Consider the following 13,823-nt stretch of genomic DNA (forward strand, 5'->3'; position numbering starts at 1 on the left):
GGTTATGAATACTGACTGCTCTTCTGAAGGTCCTGAGTTCAAATCCCAGCAACCACATGGTGAGTCACAACCATCTGTAATGAGATATGATGCCCTCCTCTGGGGTGTGTGAAGACAGCTACAGGGTACTTACACATAATAAATAAATAAATAAATAAATAAATAAATAAATAAATAAATAAATAAATAAATTTTTAAATAGGGGGAAAAAGAAAAAATTCAGAAAAAAACTAGAGACTTGAACAGGCACTATGTATAAGCTCTCTCCATGATCCATTAAAAAAGGTAAGCTAGTCAACTACTGTAGGCATCAGGTGTATGTAAAAGAAGATTATATAGCACGATGCCCTTTGCATACTACCAAAATGCCTGAAATTAAAGGACAGAGAATACTGAGTATGACCTAGATACATCTGCCTGCAGAGTGTCTATATGGAGTACAATGGATCCATCAACTCTGAAAGCATGCCTAATTTCTAACTAAAATATCCATTCTAAGAGCTCCTGTCAAAATACTTACATTTTTATTTACGCAAGTATACATGCAACAATATCTAGAGAAGCAATTTTTATTAAAGACACAACTGAGAAACACAAAAATCGTCATTAACACAATAGTAAATAAATGGTTTATGGCATATTAAAACAACAAAATCCAGTGTGGGATAGAGATTATACTCTGCTGTTAACATGGGCCACAATAAATGATTCTCAGAAAGATGTTGTTGAATTAATGGTGGTAGAGACAAAAAACTGCAACACACAATTTTTCTTGCACCTTGTTAAATTCACAGTAATAGTTACACAGGGCTCAGTAAAACATATTCAATTGGGCCAATATAGTTATGAAAAAGGATGAAGAAATAGAAAATTTAGTTATGGTTAAAGAAGTAAAATTATCTGAACTGCACACATGTACACACCTATATGTTAAACAAATTATTAATGGAAATTTAACATGGAAACTGTTGAAATTCCTTAAACATTCTATATAGGCAGGTTATGAAGGTAACAGTTATTAGCTTTGTTTTTTTTTCTTATATTGAAATAACTGAAATATCAGAGATCACATAATCTCCTTCCAAATGGCCTTCTGGGAAGGTTCAGCTTTGGATGCAATACAGCATGAAATTAATTGCCATAATGGGAGACCTGGGCCCCTGTGATATTTCCATTACAGTGGCCTGTATCCTTGCACAATCTCTCCTGATTTGCTACTCTTCAGAGAATTACATTCTCAAATAGTAGCACCTACACACAACACAGTGCTGAGACACTGATTGTCATTCAAGGTAATAACACTATGGGCTCTCTGGCTCAGATTTCAATATTGTTTCAATGCTATTTTCCATGTGAAAGAGTGAAGGAAATTATCTTCTGCACTAGTTTTCTACCACTTATGTCCTGATTTACGTCTATGCATGTGTGAGATTCTTAACAAGATTCAGGTTTCAAGTGATGTTCGCTCACCTGGGTGAAAAGAGACAGCAAGGACCTCAGATGTGATCAGGAGTATATCAGGGAGAAAAATAACTCTTCTAGAAACCTAATGAGCATATTCTAGTAGAGAGGTGGTCCACAGTCATGAATTTGTCTTATAAAATTCTCTGGAGGTTGCCCAAATTTTTAAGTGTTTTAGAGGTAATATAGAATGTTTCATTTTATCAAGAAGGGTTAGATGCCCACAAACAGGAGTCAGACAGAAGTGGTATGTCTACCATCATTTCATTTCTTTGATGACTTCAAAGTGAGAAAATGATAGCCATGTATTTGTGTTTGTATGCATGCATAGTTATATAACTATGTGCACATATTAGAATTGGAACTATATATTCAATATATGTTACAGTTACTCTAAGCTAATGCAATATGGGTACATATTATGCATATGCACATATAATAACAATGTGTATGTGTCTAGACTTATACATATTATCAGTATATATGTGTGTGTACATACACACAAAATGGTTTGCTCCTCAGGAATTCCTTTTTATCTTTTTATCACTGTGTAGGCCTCTTCCTAATTTCAGTCATCACTCAGATACTTCACATTGTTTTTGGCTGTTAGGTGCTGGATACCTTACTCAGCCCTCCCTGACTTAATTTTCACTGACTTCTGTAACAGATTTACATAATAAATGAAATTTGTTAATAGTTAAGAAAAATTCATATGTTAAATCCACAATTAATTTTCCTAATAATAAGAAAATTATAGTATATGAAATGTAAGGCAGAATTTTAAGGTGTGAGTGGCTGTATGTCAAGTACCAACTGAATTACACATCGGTGTAGTGGTCACAGTTTGAGGCACAAATGAAAGCAGTGGGTTCACGTTAGATGTTTGTATTTGTAAATATTGCAAGTTTCTTAAAGTTATTCCTTTAATCTTGTTGAGCAATTAATGATTGTTAGGTACACATAGAAGCATCCTTTTGCATGAGGATCCCTAATTATACTGGCAAATATACTCAATATATGTTACAGTCACTATAAGCTAAAGCAATATGTATATATATATTATGTATGTGCACATATAATAACAATGTGTATGGATCTAGATTTATGCAAACTAGGACCCCTAATTATACTGGCAAATATACCCTAAATTCAGATTCATCCACCTTCTCATTCAATATATAAATCCAGAAATCCAGTAGCGCTACCCACCACCATATAGCTATGGAACAGAGCTGTGTAAATGCAATCTAATCCCTATTTGCCACAAGTTGGTAGCTGGTAGACTGGACAAGCTAATGATTCTTACAAGAAACATGTTTCTGAACACCTGTATGCATAAAATTTAAAATCCTGACATACATTTTAATGCAGTTTCATCAATACAAATATGTTTGATCTTTTACATCAAAAGTGGCCTTTATAATATCCAGAACCTGTTAATTTTTTTAAAAACTTTTTTTAAAAACTGCCTAATTTAAGGATTGTAGTTGAGGGAAGTAATTTTTTAAATAATTAACTAAGCATTAAAGACACTAAACTGTTTTATTTAATTTGAATGAATTGTTATCAGCTATAAATGGCTGATACATTTATTCCTTTGATGTACTTTCTTCTGTGACAAACTCTGTCTCAGCTTCACACAGTTAATACTTAAGCAAAGACTTTAATTCTACAGTGTCTTTGTACTTCTCTAAAGATTCATATCCTTTCTGTGACAAAATCTACTTCGATTTCCATAAGACCCTGCATAATAAATCAATGTGTTTGTTCAGTGTCAGTATTTTTAATTATTTTATAGACAATGATTTTATGACTTTCTATTAATCTAATATTTTCCTTCTTGTCTACACCAGGTGATAGGGATGATTAACAGTAGTGTCAACAGTGACTTCATTCTGGTGGGTTTCTCAGATCAGCCTCAGCTGGAAAGAAGACTCTTCATAGTAGTTTTAATTTCCTATCTTCTCACTCTGGTGGGAAATACAATCATTATTCTGATCTCTTCAATAGATTCTAAACTCAAAACCCCTATGTACTTTTTCCTCACTCACCTATCTTTCGTTGACATCTCTTTCACTACCAGCATTGTCCCCCAGCTGCTATGGAACCTAAAAGGACCAGCAAAGACTATCACAGTTATGGGCTGTGCAGTGCAGCTTTATGTCTCTCTGACTCTGGGCTCTACTGAGTGCATTCTCCTGGCAGTAATGGCTTTTGATCGTTATGCTGCTGTCTCCAAACCTCTCCACTATGTAGCTGTGATGAATTCACAGCTCTGCCGGGCTCTAGCAGGAATCTCGTGGCTCAGTGGAATTGGAAATGCTCTCATTCAAGGAACAATCACTCTTTGGCTCCCACGTTGTGGCCACCTGTGGCTCCACCATTTCTTCTGTGAAGTCACCTCCATGATCAAGCTTGCCTGTGTGGACATTCATGCCAATGAGGTCCAACTCTTTGTAGCCTCATTGGTCTTGCTGCTCTTACCCTTAGCACTGATACTGACATCCTATGGACATATAGCCAAGGCAGTTATAAGAATCAAGTCATCCCAAGCTTGGCCCTGGGCACATGTGGATCCCACTTGATGGTTGTGTCTCTCTTTTATGGGAGTATCACAGCCATCTACATCCAGCCGAACAGTTCATATGCTCACACCCATGGGAAGTTCATCTCTCTCTTTTACACTGTTGTGACCCCAACCCTTAATCCCCTCATCTACACACTGAGGAATAAGGAGGTGAAAGGGGCTCTGGGACGACTCTTCAATAGAGCCTCTGGAGCATGCAAACGAAGTAGAGCACGTGGTGACAAGATCCTGAACTGATCCTCTAGTGTATGATCTTGCACTGCAGTCATCTTGGCCTCTGAAGCTCACTATATAGTTTGCCATTGTTGTAATGCACTTCGCCTTGAGCCTGCTGTCTTCTCAGTCTCTTCCCAGGATGTTTTGGGACTTAGGTGAGGCAATATTTCCTTACATCCCTAGAAGTTCATGACTCTTTTGTTACTCATAATCTCCAATTTGTCCCATCCCTACTTTTTTTTTCTCCTTGGCATATGAACTCACAAACATTATCATAATGTTCCATATCATGTCCCTCCCCAGGAATATTCTAATAATCCAAGAAAGCAACTATTCCCACTTTTACAGCAAACACCACCATTAATATTGCAGAAAACATTGGGGGAAATTAAACTACATACTTGGGATTTTAACTCTACCATTTCTTTTCTGAGCTTGTGCAGATTTTAGTAAAATCTTCATTTTCATATTGATTATTAGTTTAAAAGTAATGTTCATTGTGATAACCAACTTATTTCATACTAAATGATAAATAGCATGTTTTCAAACTTCTATTTTTATGATTATAATGTTGATATATTCAGGCTTATCAAGTTTGATTATATCAAGTAATATTCCTTACACAATTTATATTTATGTATTTACTTGCATCCATATATGAATGAAAAAATAACCTACTTAAAAATGTGACCAAAATGAGGTAAACATTATTTCATATTACTTTGTAACATATACTTTTTAAATGTGATTTTTCAGGCTAGAGAGATGGCTGAGAATTTAAGAGCACTGGCTACTCCTCCAGGAGTCCTGAGTTCAGTTCCCAGCTACTACCTAGTGGCCCATAACCATCTATAATGGGATCTGGTGATGTCTTCTGGCCTGAAGGCATACATACAAGCAGAATGCTGTATACATAATAAATAAATAAACAAATCTTTAAAAATGTTATTCTTATGTCATTCAGTTTTATTAAATTATTTTTTATTTTATGGAGATTATAATTACAACTTTTCCCACTCTAAACCCTCCCATATGCCCCTCCTTGTTCAGTGTTGTGGTCTGAATGCTTGGCAAAGGGACTGGCACTATTAGGAAGCTAGAGTAGGTGTGGCTTTGTTGGAGGAAGTTTGTCACTGTTGGGTTGGGTTTTAAGATCCTCTTTCTAGCTCCCTGGAAGACAGTCCTCTCCTGGTTGCCTTCAGATCAAGGTACAAAACTCTTAGCTCCTTTTCTGGCACCGTGTCTGCCTGGATGTTGCCATGCTTCATGCTATGATGATAATAAACTAAACCTCTAAATTTGTAAGCCAACCCTAAGTAAATGTTTGCCTTTATAAGAGTTGTCTTGTTAGTGTCTCATCACAGAAATGAAAACCCTAACTAAGACCCTAATTACTTGATTTTAATGATGGCAATGGAATCAAAGGCATCCTCCCAAGACAGATGCTCTCTGTGTGGCAATAAATAGCAGCACCTGGAATAGGAAAAACTAACAGAGTTCAACTTCATGCTGTATTGGAATAGCTAGAAAACACTGAACAAGAAGTTAGTAAGTAACATGTATCATTAATAAACTTTTTCTCATCCTAACAAAACTCATACTGTCAAGAAGAGGATATGGCCTTAATGGACATATAAATGTTTTCCAGAGATAAAATATCCAAGCAGTTACTAGTCATTACCAATACCTTAGTCAATCCATTTGTAATAACTAAACAAATTAGGCTTTATTCATCTTAAATAGTTGTTTTATGTAAATGTGTACTTTTAGGAAACAGTTTACTATGATAGGGTTACTCAGCTGCAGTCTAATGGTGGTGACTTATTTGTAGCTTTAGGTTTGATTTCTATGAATTTTGCTTTACAGAGTGTGGGGAAGATATATTCCTCACACTGACATGAACTCAAACTCTAAAAGACATTCTTACCAAACATTATAGATTATCCCCTATGGTTAATCACCTAATTTACCTCCTCCATCCAGGATACAAGGTGTTCACCTAGTACAGCTATAACACGTGGCACTTAAAGCTATTACTGAAAAGATATACTAGCACAATCCAGCTTTCACCTTCTAGTTACTTACTTTATGATTTTTGTTATAATTAGTTTAATAATAATGAGTTACAGCTGGGCGGTGATGGCTCACGCTTGTAATCCCAGCACTCTGGGAGGCAGAGGCAGGCGGATTTCTGAGTTCGAGGCCAGCCTGGTCTACAAAGTGAGTTCCAGGACAGCCATGGCTACACAGAGAAACCCTGTCTCGAAAAAACCAAATCCAAAAAACAAAACAAACAAAAAAAACAAACAAAAAAATTAATGAGTTACAAATTTCTCTACTATCTTTTGTTACCTGTTTTCAATTTTCTGGCATCCTTGTGTAGTCCCTCATATTAAAACTTAATCAATAATAAGTTAATATAAAATAAAACAAACCTGTAACCTTTCCCCATTTAAAAATTGTGTTTTAGGAAAAAAACATGAAGGTAAAAATGGTTAATCAAAATATCAGCCATTTATCATTCAAACAATATTTTAAGAACCACTGTAAGTACATCACTATAAGCAATTAGATGATAAATGTATTGCCCATATTAATACATAATACTCCATGGAAGGGAATATAAACAAGAAAAAAACCTTAAATACATATACAGTTAACTTTACTGATTCTTGGGGTGTTTAAGAAATTAGTAGTAAATGATTTATTTTCCATTGACTGCTATTACTTTGCAGATGATATAACTGCAAATATATGCAAACAAAAGAAACTTTTGATTTAGTTAAGAATATTTTTAATATGCTGAAGAACAGAGGGCATATTTCTGAAGAATGGATGTCAAGTCCTTGACTTCTAATGATAAAGGTCAAAAATTGATCCCACATGGTAACTCACAATTTTTTAAATAAAAATAATTGAAGCATCCAGAATGTCAACAAAACAGTCACAGTTTTTTTCTTTCTTTGTTTGTTTTTTTATTTTTCGAGACAGGGTTTCTCTGTGTAGCTCTGGCTGTCCTGGAACTCACTGTGTAGAACAGGCAGGCCTCGAACTCAGAAATCCTCCTGCCTCTGCCTCCCAAGTGCTGGGATTAAAGACGTGCGCCACCACTGCCTGGCATTTTTTTTTTTTTTTTTTTTTTTTGCAATTACAGAGTGGTATTCACTTAACAGAACAATAATTGTCTTTGTATAAGCTCCATCAGAAACAACTGAATATAAAAAAAAAAGAAAACCAAAAGAAAATGATTAAATAAGTAAATAAACCAAAAACCAAACTATTATTCCCATATATAATTTATGTTGTACACCAACAAAAACTTGCTTTAAATTTCTATGCCAATTTACAACCCCCAGACTGTACCAGGCAAGGTTAGTGGCTATTGAAAATACCACCAGGACAGGACTATCTAAAGACACATTCAGCAGTGTGGTAACTATCCAAAAAAAAAAAAAAGACACTGTACAGTTAAAAACAAATCTTACACTGCCTTACATTTCTTTTTCTATAAGGGGGTTAAATGCTTTATAGACAAGAGAAAAAATGTGTTAGAACCAACGTATTCATCATCATCTTCTTCTTCCTCTTCTTCCTCCTCCTCTTTATCTTCCTCTTCCTCTTTTTCTTGCTCTTTTCAGCCTTGACCATTGTCCTTTTCGCTGCATCAGGGCTTCCTTTAGCTCTGTAGGCAACAATATCCTTTTCATTCTCCTTCAGCTTGGCAACCGCCTTCTCATAGGGCTGCTTGCCATCTGCTACAGTGTTATTCCACATCTCTCCTAGTTTCTTTGCAACAGCACCAATGGATAAGCCAGGATGTTTGCCTTTGATTTTGGAGCAGTACTCAGAACAAGAAGAAGGCCAAAGGAGGCCTCTTGGGTGCAATGGGGCCCTTGAACTTCTTTTTGGTCTCCCCTTTGAGGGAGATGCAGGTTTCATTTCTCTTTCATAACAAACCTTGTCATCCTTTGCCGTATCTTCAAATTTCTCCTTTTCTTTAACAGACATGGCCTTCAAGCTCTCTGAGCACTTCCTGAAGAACTCTGAGAAGTTTATAGAAGCATCTGGGTGCTCCTTCCAGCAGGTTTGCACAAGGAATGCATATGAGGACATTTTGCTTCTTGGCTTCTAAGGATCTCCTTTGCCCATGTTTTTAGTTGATTTTCCTCCGTGAGGTACAGAGTCGTCACAAAGTACCCGTCTGGCTCTCCCTTGACCTGGCTCTGTCTCTATGGAGCTCTAAGTACTGCAATGGCTGTGAGAGCCAGAGCCATACGCCCAACTCACACTTTTATAACTATTCAAACGTCCTTTAAATATTTCTATCAATTCATCCTCATTGTTATCCACATGAGTGTCTAAAAATGAGATCTGATCAAATATGATCTATTAAAACAGAAGTGATAATTGTCATTCTCTTAAAAGAATACAAATATTCCAATGAATCTTAAATGTTCCATGTGATCTTAAAAACAGGAGAAAAAGATAAAATCCATGTTAGAAGGCAGAGTGTGTTGTGAAACTAAAATCATAATTTAAAACTTTATCTAAAACATGGATAGTCTCCAGGTCCATACATCCAGATAAGGGTTCTATGATGTCACAACATTTGAAAGTAAAACTTGCCCTTCAAAGTCTCAGGGTCTGAAGCCTGTAGAACTTCTATACCCACCCTGCTAGGTCTGATTGACATACTGTCAGTCAAGACTCTCCTAGATAAAGCATGCAGCTTTTACTTGAGAGTTTCCTCATTCTGCTCCGAGAACCCAAGCCCTGTAACACTGTTTAAAAATCTAGAACAAAGAGCTAAAATGATGCTGACACATGCCTCACATGATTCCCTGAGCATCATCAGGAGTTCAGCAAGTGTCATAGTCCTGTTCATTTTGTGAATACATCATCTCACTTTTGAGTAGCACCTAAGACACAGGCTCTGGCATTAGTAGGCAGAACAAGAAAAAACTTTCATGGACTTTGACTGCTCTTGACAAGACACTTAACCATTGATTTGATATGGTTATACATTACTGGTTTGTTTAGGCTTCCTACTTAGCCATTCTATCTTAAGGTTGAATTGTGTGTGTGTGTGTGTGTGTGTGTGTGTGTGCGCGTGTGCATTTGCGTATGACTATGTACATACCTTGGAGACCATTTTAATTTTCTATCCATAAACTTGTTTTATTATGTTTAATTAATAAATGCATTGCAGTGTAGATATGTAAGGAATAATCACAAGATTAGTGAGCATTTAACATGCATTATTCTGTGCTTTTGTAAATAACGAATTGAAGATGTTCATGCCTCTGCATGAACCGATGGCATTCTGTGTCAGATGTAATGTACATTCCTATGATATTTGCAGATGGCATAAAGTCCAAAGCTGCTTTCCAAGATTTGTACAGATGACATTATATAACCAATTTGATACAAAATGAAAATCTTTGTTCTTTTCAATTTAAGTAAAAATTGTATCCAACCATGACTTTAATTATATTTTTAGATATAAGAATAAATATTTTATTATTCAGTTAAGTGTTAAACAAGATTGTTTGCCTTAGTAATTATTGTTGTTTCCACTAAGTTACTATAAAAAATATGTTATCTGTTGGGCTCTGGCTTTCCTATACTTCACAGATGCTTTTGGAATTTGTCTGTTGTTTTTTGTTTGTTCTCCTTCCTTCATGGTAATAATCTCTTCATCTTTGCAGAAATTTAACTTTTACCAAAACATATGTCTTTTAGGGACTCAGAGTTTTTAGTGATATCAGAACTAAGTGATATCTTTCTCCATTATTTCATTGCTATATTAACATTTTTATTGTTTTGAGATATGTTAAATGTGAGATCTTAATTCTGAATTTTTCCAGAGATTTTTAAATGATATCCCTTCCAACCACATTCTATGGAAGGGATTTTTCTCCTTTATGATGTGAGATGCACATTTGATACAATGAATTTTCACATGAACTTCAGTTCATAAAAGGAGAGAGGAAAAAAAAACTAAATCAAGTCCAGTACATAAGTAGAGAGTAAAAATATGGAGCAGGAGCCAGACTAGGAGACCTATATGGGTTATAAGAGGCAACGATTCAAAACTTTGCTTAAAAGATGAACAGTCTCCAGGTCCTCACAAACGTATAAATAATCAAATATCACTTTATAATAGTCATACTTAGAAACATTTTACAACTGTATGAAGTTGCACTACTTTTTTCAAAACAGTAAGCACACTAGTTCCAATCTAGAAATTCCCTTATTTGACCAGGTCTTATTTGAGTGGTTTGATTTCTTCTTACCGACTCTAAAGTTTATGTTTTGTTTTAATTTTTTAAATAGTTTTAGAGATTTATTTTGTTTATTTTATGTGAATACACACACCAGAAGAGGGTGTCGGATCCCATTACAGATGGTTGTGAGCCACCATGTGGTTGCTGGGAATTGAACTCAGGACCTCTGGAAGAGCAGTCAGTGCTCTTAACCACTGAGCCATCTCTCCAACCCTTGTTTTAATTTTTTCTTGTTTGTTTCTGGGGTTTTCTTTCTGTCTGGTCCCTCTGGTGACCCGTCCAGCAGGTCCAGTTATTCCCGGGTCCCGAAGAGGCACTACCTGAGGGTCAAAAATGGGGGGAAGAGAGAAAGGAAGCCAAGCACACTAACAAAGTCAGAGTCAGTCTGGGTTGTGTCATGGCTTCATTTAATGTCGGGGAGGTAAGTGGGTTTTAAGGTTTACAGAGAAGGAAATAACCTTCACACCAGCCAAAGGAGGGAAGGGCAGAGACACGCCTAGGGGTTGAAGCAGGAAGCAAGCGAGGAGGTCATCTGGTCATCTGGAGAGGACACCCAGAGTTAACGCCAGCAGGTACATTCCGTGGTTAGGGCAGGAACATCTTGTGGTATTCTCGGGAATCTTCTCGCACCGATAGCTCATGAGGAAGGCTCTAGTTAATTGTTCTCATATTTTAGCAGCCACCACCTTAGGGCCATGAGTAAGCAAGCGTAAGTCCGAATAGCTCAGGATGGCTTCCCACACTCTGGTTCTTTTCTTCTGGACATGCTGGCAACAATGGTGATAATTATCCTGAACCTCAGAGGTTTAAAACAGGATGCAACTAAGGAAATGGGGGAAACCTCCCTGTTGGTTTGTGGGGCCAGAAAACAGCCATAAATGGGAGTTGGATACTTAAATTTGGCCTTTTCATAGGTCAGAAAGAAGAGATTCAGATAGAAACTTGTCCGCACCCTCTATCTGAGACACAAGTCAGTTTTTTTTTTTTTTCCATTCCTGATCATTATGCACAAACTCTATAGACCCAATACCGGGAAAACACAGGAGGGATCTGGAAATGGAAGGTGAGTCAAACCAATCATTTATTTAATTTTGCTGTAGCTCTCAGGAATGGGATGGAAAAATATATAAAACAATAATTTTAAACTGAAAGGTTAATTCTCTCTAGTCATCCACATTTTCATTTTAAAAACTTTGAAAACTGGATTTGAAACCTAACATTATTCGATCTTTGATTTTGAATTTACATGCACAAATTTGAGCAAGGGCTGGATATATTCTCTTTATACTTGTTTCTTCTCTTCAATTGAAAAACCGATGATAATACCTATTTAGAGGCTTATTGTAAGAACCAATCAGGTATGGCCATGAAAAGTATAATATATATGTGAAGTATACACATAATACATATATATTATGTATATACATTGTGTGTGTGTGTGTGTGTGTGTGCATTATATTATCCACAGATCCTTCTCATACAGTTTTATTAGGAGGCTATGAAAATATACATCACTGCTAATGCTATTTACATTCAGAACCTTGTATCTTCATTTAATATCTGTAGATAAACTTTTCAGCACTTTCCAGATTGACTTTTCTGCATTTCAGTGTTTGTGGGTGTTAAAATAGAGAATTATGTGTACAAATCTACCCAGTACTGAAAGCCCAAACATATCAATAACTTCGAAGCTGTTTAAATTTGACAATTAAAAATAAGGGCATCTAATAACCAAGTCAGGAAGTTAAAAAGATAGCAATATCTAAGTAAATTTAGCTTGTTAGCATATATCTGAGCCAGTGTAGAAAGTGAGGAGCATAGAACAATTTAAACGTCTGAGATGGTTAGCTACCTGCCTTAAGACCTAACATCAGATTCCAACCTCACGACCTTCCATTCCTTTTCACACTTTTTTTATGATACTAATTAGATACATCTTGCATATTTAATTCCTTCTTTCACAGGAACCACAGCATATTTTTATTTCTAAATTAAGTTTCCCTAAACACCATAATTATCTTATATATCAATAAGGCAACCACTCCCCTTCCCCATAGTCCTTTCAAGGCAAATCAACTGGATTACCTTAGTTAGTCTTAACTGTCTCCCTCATTATAATTTTGTTCTACCTTCTGTGCTTCTGCCTGACAAATACTAACTTAAGCATCTTCTGTGAGTCAGTGCAACAGCAGTACAGTCCTCATATGATTCTTTCCCTCCCACTCTCTGTTCCTTCTTCTCCATTTTCTTCTCTCAATTCTACCTTATGATTTAAGAATTGGTCTTTTATCATTATTCATTTTTCTTCTATATTCCTATAAATATTTAATATTTAGGAGTATATCAAGTACTTAAAACTGTAGAAATGTGCTGTAATCCATATATAAAAACTATACTGTTGACTACTGTTATTAATTTATTACACTTATAATAAATTTTATTTTTATACAATATATAATTGTGTAATATTATATATGCTGTATATTACATATAATGTATCATATATTAAATATTTATATTAAATGCTTTATTATTATATTAAATATATGTGGATCTCACATTGGCAAGGAGAAAATCTCTCCCACAAAATGTGGTTGTACGCATTTTACTTAAAATCTCTGAAAAAATACATTAGTTATGATCCTAGATTCTAACATATTTCAAAACAATTAGCAGTATATTTTACTAAAAATCAAATATTATATAATATACCATTATATATTATATAATTATAAGTAACATTTTATGTTTATAATATACATATATTATGCAGAATATATAATATGTATAATATATCATGTATTACATAAATTATATATTTATATAATTATAAAATATATATGTATATTTTACAATTATATAATATATAGGATTATATATTACATATTTTTATATATATTATACAATATTAAAATCACAGTTATTATAAATTATAATTATGTAATTTGAAATTATAGGAAACAGCCCATGCTTATCTCAGAAACTCAATGGCATTTATAAACAGAAATAATAGCCTGTACTTATTTGGAGAGAAATGGTGGGAAAATAATGTAATAATCACTGTGAAACACAGTGAAAGAATTTTGGCTTTTACAGCTTAGAAAAATAGTATGAAATTTTCAGAAACTCAGAAATGATATTGTGAATGCAGACTTCTTCACAAAGCACTCATCCACACTGGACAATATTCTACAGTTGGCATTTTAGAGATTCTAATCATACAGAAGTTATGTGAATGCTGAGTACCATCCATGACCGAATCTGCAACCCAA

The 13,823-nt window shown here is 35.1% G+C and overlaps 2 pseudogenes; one reads left to right on the top strand and one right to left on the bottom strand.

The window, feature by feature from the left end:
- Positions 1-3,323: 3,323 nt before the first annotated feature.
- LOC127669315 (olfactory receptor 2G3-like) lies at positions 3,324-4,285 on the top strand (annotated as a pseudogene).
- A 3,484-nt stretch (positions 4,286-7,769) lies between these two features.
- On the bottom strand, positions 7,770-8,413 carry LOC127669316 (high mobility group protein B1-like; annotated as a pseudogene).
- Positions 8,414-13,823: the final 5,410 nt, after the last annotated feature.

Source organism: Apodemus sylvaticus, chromosome 19 (genome assembly GCF_947179515.1).
Source record: "Apodemus sylvaticus chromosome 19, mApoSyl1.1, whole genome shotgun sequence".
Taxonomy (NCBI): Eukaryota; Metazoa; Chordata; class Mammalia; order Rodentia; family Muridae; genus Apodemus; species Apodemus sylvaticus.